Genomic DNA, 13,118 nt, shown 5'->3' with positions numbered 1-13,118 from the left:
CCTACGCTACCAGATGCCCCTAATGCCAGAATTGCTATAGCAGGCGCGGCGGAGGGCATTAGTAATGCAGAGGTCACCGTGGAGCCACCGTAGAGTGCACTAGGAGACACCACTGCCATTGCCTCAACTTTCGAAGGTAGTCCTGATGACTTTTCGATCAATGATGTTCCTAATCCAACTATGGAGTTGCTTTTAGATCCTCTACTGCACCCAGATAAGGTGTATTGTAAGTAGTCATACTGTCTGCAGTATAGATATTATTGAGAACTGTAAGCTGATATTGTGTCAATTGCCGAGTAGGATGTTGTTGAGAGCTCCAAGGAGAAATCGCAGATGTTGAGGGCCATCGGCGACGAACTTCATCGTGCTGAGGTCCTGGAGAAAGAACTCGCTGAGGAGAAGCAGAAAAATTCCCAGCTTCAGCAGTGACTTGAGGGCCTCATATCTTCACACCGCAACCAGATCATGGACATCCAGCAGAAGTATGATGCATCACTTAAAAAAGCCAAAGACTTGGCTGCCCAAAACAAGAGTAAGTATAGCCGGCTTCTCTCTGAGTTGTTGCCTTGTGTAGAGTAGTCATATTCTGTAGTCTAGATGAGTACTTTGCCCTTTACTTTCTACGAAAGTTAGTAGAGTAGACAAAGCCCTTACTGACAGGAAGTGTGATATGCATCTCCTATTAGACAAAAAGGAATGCCTTCAGCTAGCCTTTGAGGGCTTTCAAATGACTTATGCAGATCTTTCTGAAGAGCATAAAACTGTGATGAAGCAACTGCGGGATGCTGACAACCAACTAGTGGCCAGCATGCAGCAAATCCAAACACTAAACCGGGATAGGGAGCGCAAGCAAAAGGAGCTCGACGAGCTTGAAGCCGCTAAGCGAGCCTTGGTCGACGTGGTGGATCCCAACATAAGCGGGCATACCTTGCTAGAGCGTCTGCATGATGCTCCACGAAGTATTACCAATTATGCAGCTGGGATAGCCAAAGTCGCCCTAACGCATGTCTTGGCGCTTGCAAGTCATATATCCCATCCATGGATATGAAGTTGCTTGTAGACAGCGCTGTTGCTGGTTGTATGGAGGATCAATTCAATGAGTATCGTCAAGAAATTAAACCCATGGCGCACCAACTCATGGAGGATTTTAGTGAAGATCTGTTTTGATTGCGTGCTTAGCAAAAAACAATGAACCTATCTTGTAATATATTTGTGTTATGCCTGTTGATGTGTCACACCCGGTTTTGAAAGGAACCGAATGCATCTGATATATGCGCCAGGATCAAATTCCACACATATGATTGACAATACAAGTGTATATCCAAAACAATGTCATAACGAAAGATAGTAAGTACTTTATTACATGACTAGCAGCGTATCATAGTACTTTATTACATGACTAGCAGCAGACTTTAACTTCATAGGCAGATAAATGTTTATAACTAGCAGCAGACTTCAACTTCACAGGCAGATGACTGGGAGACATATGCCTAGAACTCCTCAAAATCAACAGGGAACTCCAGAAAATTATCTTGTTCTGAGCAGCATTAGTTTTAATAAAGCAAGCATGAGTACACTTATGGTTGGTACTCAGTAAGTGGAGTAAATTATATGACATGCAATGCCAAATTCAAAGAAAAGCTGACATGGTTTGACTGCGATAAGAATTTTTAGTTGACCAAGTTTCATTTAGCAAGCATTAACTAAATGTAAGTATATACCAACCCTTAAATAAATAAAAGAGATAAGATAACAACAATAAATAAAGAACATCAATTTAGATCATCTTTAAGTTTAATTATCATGTGAGGGTCCAAGCCGCTCTTAACCATGAGCATGGCTGATATATTAGTTTTCACTCTGCAGAGGTTGTACACTTTACTCACAACTCGTGTTTCCCTTAATGCCCGGGTTTGCAAGGCCCTTAAACACTTCCGAGGTAAGTGGCAGAGATTCACTATGAGGTCTTTACAAAGATTCCCTAACTTATGACAGTCCGCTAAGGTTTCAAGTCAAATCGGTCATAACCCTCCCTAATGAGGAAGTGTCTTAGCCAAGGACCACATATCATAAAGCCTCAAGAGGACCAAGCTATACCCCGACGATGCAACCCCTCTTGCCTTTTCGGTAAGATTAGCATATGCTAAATTTTCTAATTAATTAGTCAAGACCAGAGCCATGTAGTATTGTAGTTGCACTGTTTTCCTAGGTGGTTCTCCATGTTCCAATTAATGCAATGATCTTAAAGTTATTACTAATAAGGTATTCCAAAACATGAAATTAACAAGTGTAGCGTTATTTTCAGGTTATCCAACAAAAGTCTAAGTAAAAGCAACTAGCGTAGCTACAATATAAATATAACAACCCAGGTTTAATCAAGGAAGTTCAAAAGAAACTAGGCACATCCTTAGTTTGGGATCCATCATATTATAGACACATGCATGCATATAAAGTAAATGTGTGTATTTAGAAAGTTATTAGGACCGGAATATGATCAAGGACCACTTGCCTTCGTCCAAGTACTGCTGCTGCTCAGGGACGTCTTCAAAGCCTTGCTCTTGCGGACCCTCAAACTATGCACCGTCTATCGTAACACACAAGTACATACAAACAAACAAGTATGATAAATAAGAAACAATACACCAAACAATAATAAGCAGATCAAAATAAAGTTATGGCTAAAACATGATTCTAGGGGCTTATTTGTAAATGATTTGAAACTAGAAGGGCTCTGAACAAAGAAACCGAGGGCTAAAACATAACTAAACCTTTAATTTAGGGTTTAGATTGAAAAACAGAGGGGCTAGGGATGGCGGGTTCTATTTTAGAAAAAGGCAGGGGCTTAAACAGAAGAAAAATGATCTATTTATGAATACTTTTGAACTACCGTGGACTGCGGGTTGATTTCGATAGAACTCAGGGGCTAAAGTGCAAAAGATCCTAGGGTTTGACCGGAATGCGGGTTTTGACTCGGGTTAGATTAGATCTAACCCATCGGATCGGGATCCAATGGCTACGTGGGGCTGCGGCGGCACGGGCGGCGGAATCGCCGGACTTAGCCGAAAACGGCCGTCCAGGCTCGATTTCACGTGTCGGTTGAATGGGGAGAACGCGGGCGCTACGGGGAAGACATCTAGGGGCTCGGGTTGGCGGAACGGGGGTCGGAGAGGGGCGCACAGTGATGGCGTGCGGCCATGGAGCTTCGGCGAGGAATCGCGTGTTGTCACTCCCGGTTTACAAAGGGCATAGACTGAGCAATCATATATGCGCCAGGATCAAGTCACGCATATATACAATAGTATTATCAAGATATCACAACACATATCACAAATAAAAGAGTATAAATTGTAAATGAATTATTTATTACAACCGAATTAAGAATCAGTTCAAGGAGTGCGGAAGCGTAAAATGAATACATGAAGAACAGGGCGCCACAGGGACGTCAGCTGGGAGACAAACGCCTAGAAGTCGTCGAGTCCGCTGATGTAGTCCTCCATGTCGTCCGGTACTGAGCAGCAGTCGAAGATATCCAAAGAGAACAGAAGAGTAGAGAAGGCAAGTGTGAGTACACCACTTGTACTCGACAAGTATAACACGAGTATGAGGCTCTACGGTTAGCTGACTCAGCTGCATTAGCTTTTAATCTTGGCAAATTCTATTACAGCTATTTACTACAGCAGATGAGTTACCATGAACCCAAGTTATAGAATAATTAATTAAAATTGCTCATGAGTCTACTGAAATCCAAGCCAAACCACCAAAGATAGACCCCACTAATCAGACGGAGGATCTGGGCCGCTCATAACCGTGAGCACGGCTAGTATACCAGTTTTACACTCTCGAGAGGTTGCACATCTTTATCCACAAGTCGTGAGCTACGCTAGTTGTTCATCACACTTCCTTAGGTGAGATGACTAGTAAGCACACTACGAGGCCGTTATAAAGGACACATTGGTAAGGTGTAACCGCTTCGGATTCTGGATCAGCGACCATGGAGCAAGCCTCGAGGGGGTACAAGCACATAGCATAGACCAAGCCTCGTAGCGCGAGGGCCATAGAAGCTTACCACCCCTCTTGCCCCAAGGTAAGTTACTCCCAAACTAAAATGACCTAATTAGTAAGCCAAGATCGTCCCATTCCAGTCTTGTGGTTGCGCGGTTGTCCCAGGTTGTCGCTCTATGAAACGGTCCTTATGGAGAGTGGCCAACCAAACACTAAGCACTGTGCTGGCCCCCTGAACCATGTTTCTATAAAAATATATTTTAACGAGACGTGAGCCACTCAAGCACACAGCACAGAGGGCCACAATCAGAATTAAGTTGCATAAAACCATTAATCAAATTAATTAAAAAGGACCAAGTGTATGAGAGCACAGCACCTAGCACAACTAACCAAAATGCAACCCAAGGTATTTATATCTAATGGATAAAGTGGCTAGAAAATCCTTATAGGCATACAGTATTAAAATGAAATATGAAATTGTATTTAAAAGTGATAGGATGTTCATTTTATACTTGCCTTCCTCAAAGTTCTCCTGCTGCTGCTCAAAGGGCTCTGAAGAAGGTGGCTCCTAGTACTCCTCCGGTGGCTCAACGTCTACTCACGATCGTAACGTCAAAACATGGTCCACACATGCACATACATGCAAACAATGACAAAAGATAATAAAAAGTACAACAATACAATAAAACAGCACACAAAACTGATCTAAAGCTATTCTACGCGTTACAACGGTCGCGTGGGCGTGAAAACCACTTAAAACGGAGCTAAGACGCAAAAACTAGGGCTAAAACAAGGTCTAGGGGCTTAACTGCAAGAAAACTGAAATTTCCAGGGGTTCTGCACAAAAAACCAGGGGCCTAAACATAATTAAACTATAGACATAGGGTCTAACACGCAAAAACTCAGGGGCTGGATGCTAGGTTCTATATTTTAAGAGGTTAGGGGCCTAAACGCTAAAAACTGGGCTGATCTGCAATTATTCTTGAACTAACTTGGACTGCAGGTTGTTTTCGGGAAAGCTCAGGGGCTCTTTAGCAAAACAGCATGGCTGAAGCGGTACCTTCTAATCTGGGCCACCAGATCTGGATTTAATGATCCGGACCTAAACTGATCTGGATCTAATCTTGGCCGTTGATCTCAAATCGGACAGCTCGGACCTTAACAGATCCGCGAACCGGTACGCGTGGATCTAACCCATTGGATCATGATCCCATGACTCAGATCTAAACAAACCATGATCTAATCCTGGACATCTGCTATGGATCGGGCGGCTTAGATCAAGGGGAACGCGCGGGGCGGCGGCGCCGATCACCGGAGTCAATCCCGCGGCGGCACGGCCGTGGAACTCGCCAGACTTCATCGGATTCGATGCTCCTGGGGTCAACAAGGCTCGGGTTTGCGTCAGGGAGGATCAGCGCTACATGCGTAATCCACCTAGGGCCTTAGCGGGACTTGGCGAGGTTCTGGGCGGCGAGAGCAGTGGCGGCGGCGGGTCTACGCGGCGGAGGTCACCGGCGTGCGCGTGCTCGCGCGGTTCTGGGCACATGAGCCGTGGTAAACGGCCGTGTGTGCGTGCGCAATGCAAGGTAGAACGGGGATCGGGTGGGGTTTGTGCTGCGCTGCAGAGGTGCGGCCACAGTGGAGCAGCGGCGGCGGAACGTCGGCGACGGTGTTTCGGCCTCGGGTGCGGCCTACGGTCCCTGATAGCTAGCGCAAAAGGAGGAGGGGAACGTGCTGATGCTCACCGAGGGCTCGGAGCGGCGGACATGGCAGTGCAGCGTGGCCGGCGGCAATGTCGAGCGGTGGGGATGGGTCGGAGCTCATGGAGGGGGTGGATGCAGGGCGCCTCCGAGCTTCTGGATCCCACGGCTTGACTCAGGGTGTTCCTGCGGAGGAGCTACTGGGGTCAGGGAGGTCCGGGGATCACCGGTGGCGAGAAATTGCCACGGTGGACTAGCTCACCTGCGGCGGGTCTCGGGTTCAATTCCGGCGCGGGCAGGGCTCGGGTCGAGGCAAGCGAGCTTGGGAAGGTTCCTGGTACTCAGGCAGAGCTGCTGCGGGGTCTCGCAGGGGCGGAGGTGCAGCGGTGCGGCGATTGCTTAGCGGCACAGAGGCTCTATGCGGTGGAGCAAGGCACGGACGGTGGCTCTAGGGCTTCGGTGGCAGCCGTAGGTTTTAGGGTTAGGGCGCAGGGGGCGCGGGGCGGTTTAAAGGGGGAAGCCGAGGATCTCGGGGGTGCCCAGGGGGCGGCCGGCGAGAATCGCGGCCGGGCGTTGCGCGGCCGGTGACGCGGGGAAGAAGAAAGGAAGGAGAAGACGGGGGCGCCGATAGGTGCGACCGCGGTGTCGGCGAGAGAGAGCGGGCGTGGGTTGCTAGGTTGCGGGGAGCGCGGGGCAACGGGCCGAGCGGAGCAGGCCGCGGGGAAAGGAGGAGCGGCCGTGCTAGCTGGGCCGAGGGGTCGGTGTGGGCCGCGTGCGGGAGAAGGAGGGCCGGTCGGGGAAGGAAATAGAGAAAGAGAGGAATGGGCCGAGCGCGGGGAAGGAGAGGAAAGGGAGAGAGGGTGGTCTGCAGGTTGGGCTGTTGGGCCGGCTCGGGCTGGCTTGCTATTTTCTTTTCCTGATTTTCCTTTCTCTTTTCCTTTTTCAAACCAACTCAAATCTAGTTGAATTCAAATGAATTTTGAATTCAAACCCTATGCACTCATTTAAATAAAACCCATGCACCAGCATGAATGCACAAACATGTTGAACTAAAATAAGATTTTAATTCTTTGTGAAATAAATTATAATTAGATGCAAGCTAAACCAAGAAAAACCTTAGAAACTTTATTAAAGCCAATTAAATTTATTATAAACTAGGAAATTTACGTTAGGGTGTTACACGCGTGCGGGAAGGCAGGAAGAAGGGGGAAAAGGGGGCCGGCGATGCTCCTTACCGCAACGCGGAGCTCCCGTGGCACTTGCTCGACAACGGAAAGCGGTGGAGCAGCAGCGCATCGGGCAGCCGAGGTGCGGTCAAGCTCGGGCAGCGAAGGCGGCGGCGCAGGCTAGGGCTGCAAGGCGAGGGTGGCGGCTGCGGGGTTGACGGGACCAAGGGCGCGGGGCGGCGGCTTTATAGGGCGGCCGAGATGCTTCGACGTGCGGGCTCGGGGCGCCGCACGGGCGGAGGCGACGTGCCGCAGCTAGACTCGGGCTAGAGTCCGAGCCTGGCGCGAGTTCGGGGATGACCCCGACGGGCGGGGTTTGCCTGGCGGTGAGAGAGAGAGAGGAAGGGAAGGAGAGAGGGGGTCCGCCGGGAAAGGAGAGCGACGCGGCTGGGCCGGCTGGGCCTCTCGGGGAGAGAAAAAAGAAAAGACCGGTTGGGCTGGGCCTTGCGGGAGGAAAAGGAGAGAGGAAAAAAATAAGAGAGAGTGGGCCGGGCCAAAATAGAAAGAGAGAGAGAAAAACAAATGCATGCCAAAATAGAAAGAGAGAGAGAAAAACAAATGCATTTAAATGCATTTGAATTTAAATTTGAAATTTAAATACAAATAGAATACAAGCAACAAAACAATGCAATGCAGCATGAAATGCACAAGACCTATATTTCCTTATATTTCTTTTTATGGTTAAGTAAATTACTGTTAATTCACGGTAAATACTCTAAAATCAAAATAATTTGAATAAAACCCTTATGGATCCTGAAAAGAATCTAGCAAAATTTATTTAGGTTACTTATTTCAAAATTAGAGTGTTACAAACCTACCCCCCTTAAAAGGAATCTCGTCCTCGAGATTCGGCTGGGCTAGCAAAAAGCTGGGAAAATTCTGCTTGTAACTCGTCCTCTCGTTCCCAAGTAGCCTCATCCTCGGCATGGTGACTCCATTGAACGTTACACATCCGAATCCTCTTACTCCAGGTGATTCTCTCCAATGTGTCCAAGATTTTTACTGGGTACTCTGTGTAAGTCAAATCATCTTGTACATTCAACTCCTCCAGTGGCAATTGTTCCTCTGGTACCCTCAAGCACTGTTTCAACTGTGATATGTGGAACACGTTGTGCACATCTGACAATCGGGCAGGTAGCTCTAGCTGGTAAGCTACCTCGCCTTTCCGCTCCAGGATCCCGAACAGGCCAATGTAATGAGGTGACAACTTCCCTTTGACCTTGAATCTGCCCAAACCTCTGATAGGTGACACTTTTCAGATACACAAATTCTCCTTCTTCAAAAGTCAACTCCCGTCATCGAGTATCTACGTAACTTTTCTACCTTGACTAAGCCACTTTTAGATTCTCACGGACAACCTGTACCCGTCGTTTGGCCTCTCTAATGATCTCAGGCACGAACAACTGGCTTTCACCTATCTCACTCCAATACAATAGAGTTCTGCACTTCCTGCCGTACAATGCCTCAAACGGTGCCATCTTCAGACTGGCCTAATAACTGTTATTGTAAGAGAACTCTGCAAATGTTAAACTCTTGTCCCAGATGCCTCCGTGTTTTAGGGCACAGGCCCTAATCATATCCTCTAACACGTGGTTTGTCCTTTCTGTCTGCCCATCAGTCTGCGGATGATAAGCGGAGCTGAACTTCAACTTCGTGTCCATTGACTCATGCAACTTCTGCCAAAATCGAGACGTGAACTGAGTACCTGTGTCTGACACTATCTTCTTAGGTACCCCATGCAAACACACAATTCGGGAGATATACAACTCTGCTAATCGTGCCCTTGTGTAGGTAGTCTTTACCGGAATAAAGTGAGCTACTTTGGTCAAACGATCCACTATGACCCATATTGAATCATAACCATCTCATATGCGTGGCAACCACACGATGAAATCCATACCAATTTCTTCCCATTTCCATTCTGGCACCTTCAATGGCTTTAACAAACCGGCTGGTCTTTGATGTTTTGCCTGGACTCTCTGGAACACATCACACAGTGCCACATGAGTTGCAACATCACGCTTCATGCCATACCACCAATATCTCTCCTTCAAATCCTGATACATCTTGGTACTGCCAGGATGGATAGAATAAGCCAAGTCATGAGCTTCCTACAGAATTTTCTCATGAAGGTGATCTACATTGGGCACACATATCCTCTTTTGGAACCACACAGTTCCATGTTCATCTTCTGTGAAGTTAGATGCCTTTCTTGCTTCTATGATCTCCTTTATCTCTTGAATCTTAGCATCCTCAAGCTGACCCTTCCGTATCTCCTGTTCGAGAGTCGGCTCCACTTCTATAGTGATCCCTTCCTCAAGGGCAACGAACCCAAGGTTGAGTTGTTCGAACTCTTTATACAATTCCGAGGCATCCAGCTAACCATTGTCGTATTCACATAGCTCTTGCGACTCAAGGCATCGGCAACCACATTTGTCTTCCCTGGATGATAGTGTATCTCCAAGTCATAGTCCTTTATGAGCTCTAACCACCATCGTTGTCTTAGGTTGAGGTCATTCTGAGTGAAAATGTACTTCAAACTCTTGTGATCGGTGTATATCTGACATCTGTGACCCAACAAATAGCGCCTCCGTATCTTTAGAGTATGTACCACTGCTGCTAATTTCATATCATGTGTGGGATAGTTCTGCTCATGTTTCCTCAACTGACGAGACGCATATTCAATCACGTGTCCCTCTTGCATCAATACACAATCAAGACCTTGTTTAGAAGCATCACGGTAGATGTCGAAACTCTTGTGAATATCAGGCATAACCAATACTGGTGCGTTAGTCAACCTTTTTCTCAACTCATCAAAGCTGTTCTGACATGCCTCTGACCATATAAACTTCTTTTCTTTCTCTAGTAGTAATGTAAGGGGTTTCACTATCTTAGAGAAATCTTCTATAAACCTCCTGTAATATACTGCGAGTCCTAGGAAACTTCAGATCTCTAACACTGTTGTTGACGGTTCCCACTACAACACATCTCTGACCTTCCCTGGATCCACTGCAATACCTCCGTCTGTGATAACATGACCAAGGAATGATACCTCACTCAACTAGAATTCACACTTGCTGAGCTTGGCATACAACTGATTTTCTCTGAGTTTCTGCAGAACAAGCCTCAAATGTTCTTTGTGTTCCTCCACATTCCTGGAGTACACCAAAATATTATTAATGAACACCACCACGAACTTGTCAAGATACTCCATGAACACTTTATTCATCAGATACATGAAATAAGCTGGAGCATTAGTCAACCCAAATGACATTACTGTATATTCATAAAGCCTGTATCTGGTAGTGAAAGCTATCTTGGCAATATCTGAGGGTCGTATCTTCAGCTGATGATATCCTGACCTCAAGTCAATCTTGGAGAATACTCTGGCTCCCTTCAACTGATCAAATGGGTCTTCTATACGAGGCAATGGATACTTGTTCTTGATGGTAACCTCATTCAAAGCTCTATAATCAACACACATCCTCTGTGTACCATCTTTCTTTTCAACAAATATCATGGGTGCTCCCCAAGGTGATGAACTAGGATGAATGAACCACTTATCTAGCAATTCTTTTAGCTGTTTCTTAAGTTCCTCTAATTCACCAACTGACATTCTATATGGTCTCTTAGCAATAGTGCAGTACCAGGTAAAAGATCTATGAGGAATTCAATGTCGAGTTCAGATGGCATACATGGCAAATCATCGGGGAAGATGTCTGGGTACTCACACACCACTCTGATGTCCTCAATCAAATCTACCTTCAGCTAATTCACTGCATAGTCTGCTGGGGACGGAAGTGTTGCAATGAATTCAAATCGTTCACCTTCTGGGCTTGTGAGGATCACTAACCTTTTGGCACACTGAATAACTGCATCAACCTTGCTCAGCCATCCCATTCCGAATATGATGTCTATTCCCTTATAATCCAGTACTATAAAATTGCCAAGACACTGATACATGGCCTTCATATTTCCCCTAGGCGAACTAACTAGCATGTGGTTTGACATAGAATGCACGGGAATGCCATGTTTTGCAACAAATTGAGCAGAAATAAAAGAATGCGATGCTCCAAAATCAAATAAAACCGATGCAGGGGCTGAGTTGACTAGGAACATACCAAACACAACATCCTGAGCCTCCTGAGCGGTCTCCGTGGCCACGTGATTCACACGCCCGCGGACTTGGTTCTGCTGGCCCTTGTTGCCTTCCGGCGTCTGGTTACTGTTCCTAGGTTGTTGCTGCTGTGGGGTCTGCCTCTGTCCACTGTTGTTGAACTAGCTTGGAGTACTCTGGGTGTTCCTCTTGGGACAACCATTAGCATAGTGTCCCGTCTCGCCACATTTGAAGCACGTATTACCACCAGTGGGAGCAGTGGTGTTGTTCCTCACAGGTGTTCCAGTAGGGGTGTTCTGGCGATTCTACGAAAAATTGGGATGCTGCACTGACTGACCAGCATGCTGAGCTTGCTGCTGCTGCTAGTTTTGTTGGTTGGGGCGCTGGTGTTGATTCTTCCTGTAGTTGATACTCTGTCCTCCAGTGCGAAAAGGTGTTCCTTGCGGGGGCGCGAAATGAGGGCGTGAGTTGTTGCTGAACTGCCCTAATGACTCAAACTTTCTCTTCTGCTCACCCATCTCCTTGCGAGCATGCTCCACCATGATGGCATTGTCCACCATCTTCTGAAAGTTTTCAAAAGTGTGCACCATCAGCTGATACTTGATAGGACCATCCCTGAAGTGATCCTACTTCTCTTCGTCATCTGCTACCTCTGCAGGAGCGTAGCGAGACAGCTGGATAAACTTGTCCCGGTACTCAGTCACAAACATTGCTCCCTGTTTTAGTGCAAGGAACTCTGGCTTCTTGAGCTTCATCAGACCTTTGGGTATGTGTTGCTCCCTGAACTTGCTCCGGAATTCCTGCCAAGTGATGGTGTTGGAGGTGTCATGAGCTGCGGTGTAAACATCCCACCAATCTACAACAGTTCCTTCCAGTTTGCCTGAAGCATAAAGGACCTTCTCCCTGTCAGTACACTGGACGATGTTTAGCATCTTCTCCACTATCTTGATCCAGTCATCAGCTTGCAGAGGATTAGGTGAGTGAGAAAATGAGGGAGGTTTGTGGCTCATGAATTCCCTGTGCCTGTCTCTAGCTGGTGGTGGTGGCGGTGGAGGAGCTTGGTTCATCTGGGCCTGCATATTGGCGATAGTGTTTGCCATGTTGGTAAGCAGCTGAGTCTGGGTGGCGAGAAACTGCTCCATCCCTGCTAGTGGCGCCTGGTGTTGTTGACTCTGCTGAGGATCGGGGTTGGTATTGTTGCTCGTTTCCTGATGTGGTACTGCAGGCTGATCAACCCCTAATCCGGGCCTGTGTTCACCATCTGATCGGTTAGAAAAGTGAGACTTATGAAATTAATCTTGGAAAAAGGATAGGAGCAAGGATAAGATAAAGATAGTAAATGAAATAGACAACCCCAAGCTTTACTAAACTATCTATCTTTATTAAAAATTGATATAATTGTGGTCATCACTCCACAATTTATCGCAATAATTACAAAGATCTAAATCAAATTATTCTCACAAAACCAAGCACACAAGCACATTAACTAAGATTAAACAAACTATAAAGACCATTCAAACTAGCGATTATAAAAAGACTCTTAAAGACACTCCTAACTTAGACTTCTAGATCTAGCATCTCTAACGGTAGCAGGTGCTGTAGCTAGGCTCTCCATAGTGAACACGCTTGTGGGGAGGTGACTCTAGCAGGTAGTCGATCGATCATCGCTGTCGTACTTCGGGGGTAGCTCCTGATCTCCTCTCAGCTGAGCTTCCAGAATTGTCTTCTCCCTAAGCGCCTTACTCAGCTTCCTCTTGACCTCCTGGATCTCTGCTCCGGCAACATCCAAGTCAGTGCTGAGAGCGGCGACCAACTCCTGCGTGGTGTCCATGAGCAAACTTCCTTCCCCAGGGGGTGGGACAGGAATCTGCGCACTGGTGGCACCCTTCCTGCGGCGTGGGAACTGCTGAAACTCGATGCCTTGGAGCTTATCCCGATAAGCATGGCAGAGATAGTAGAGAGCTCTTCTAGCAGCTTCACTGGTCCCTGCATCCAAAATCTTCCTAGGCACATCATCAAAGTGCTTGTAGTACTCCATCTGGCTGCCATACCTCTCATCCGGAATACTGATTA

The sequence above is a fragment of the Panicum hallii genome, chromosome 1 (assembly GCF_002211085.1).
Source record: "Panicum hallii strain FIL2 chromosome 1, PHallii_v3.1, whole genome shotgun sequence".
In the NCBI taxonomy this organism is placed as follows: domain Eukaryota; kingdom Viridiplantae; phylum Streptophyta; class Magnoliopsida; order Poales; family Poaceae; genus Panicum; species Panicum hallii.
This window is presented reverse-complemented; position numbering follows the sequence as displayed.